The sequence below is a fragment of the Tupaia chinensis genome, unplaced genomic scaffold (assembly GCF_000334495.1).
Source record: "Tupaia chinensis unplaced genomic scaffold, TupChi_1.0 Scaffold000704_1, whole genome shotgun sequence".
Classification (NCBI taxonomy): Eukaryota; Metazoa; Chordata; class Mammalia; order Scandentia; family Tupaiidae; genus Tupaia; species Tupaia belangeri.
The window spans coordinates 1,026,957-1,027,746 of NW_006160227.1; the positions used below are offsets into that span (position 1 = coordinate 1,026,957).

Consider the following 790-nt stretch of genomic DNA (forward strand, 5'->3'; position numbering starts at 1 on the left):
TCTCTGTCTGTCTGGCGAGCGCACGTGCCCTATAGTGAAAATAAATAAATAAATAGGTTAATTACAGTCGCAGTACCTATGATTGTCACTGAAGGTGATCACAGATATCCCTGTGTCACACTGCAGCTGACAGGTGCCCTAAATACCAATCAGTATAAAAACCCTGTCGTCATCAGCCCTGCCAGTGCATTACAAAGAGACGTGTGTTTACTATTGGAAAAGTCATGATGCAATTTTGCATAGGAAAACAGAAAAATACATCATGACTTTTCATGGTTACAATCTAACCCAATAGTTACAGATTGTTAGTTTAATATTTTGGGTAACTTTACTTGGGTACCTCTGTGACCCCGTGGGCTTCATTTGATACATTTACACCTCTGATACATTTAAAGTGTTTTGCCCTAGGGTGCTTGTGCTCGCTGGAGAGAGACAGAGAGGAAAAGAGAGAACTCACCCCCAGCGGGGATGGCCACGCTGCAATTTCTTCTGCTCTGTTCTCCTGGGATTTGGGGAATGCACGCACTGAAGGTGGCCACAGATATTCCTGTGTCACACTGCAGCTCTGGCGGGTGCCCTAAATACCGTAGCACACCTTGCACACATACCCAGCACACGTACCCAAGCTGCCAGGTCCAGGACTCAAACCATGGTCGGCCATGTGGGAGTCCAGTACCTTAACCACTACACCACCTACTAGACCAACATCTGATGTATTTTAAACATTGAAAGAAATTCCTACACTTCAGCAAACTGCCCAAACAGAAATAGTTTAAAAAAAAAAAAAAAA

General features: G+C 44.1%; 1 protein-coding gene across 1 annotated transcript in view; it reads left to right on the plus strand.

Moving 5' to 3' along the window:
• Positions 1 to 790, plus strand: part of SYN2 (synapsin II) — a 74,683-nt gene that overhangs the window by 43,224 nt on the left and 30,669 nt on the right. The gene's annotated exons all lie outside the window — the stretch shown is intronic.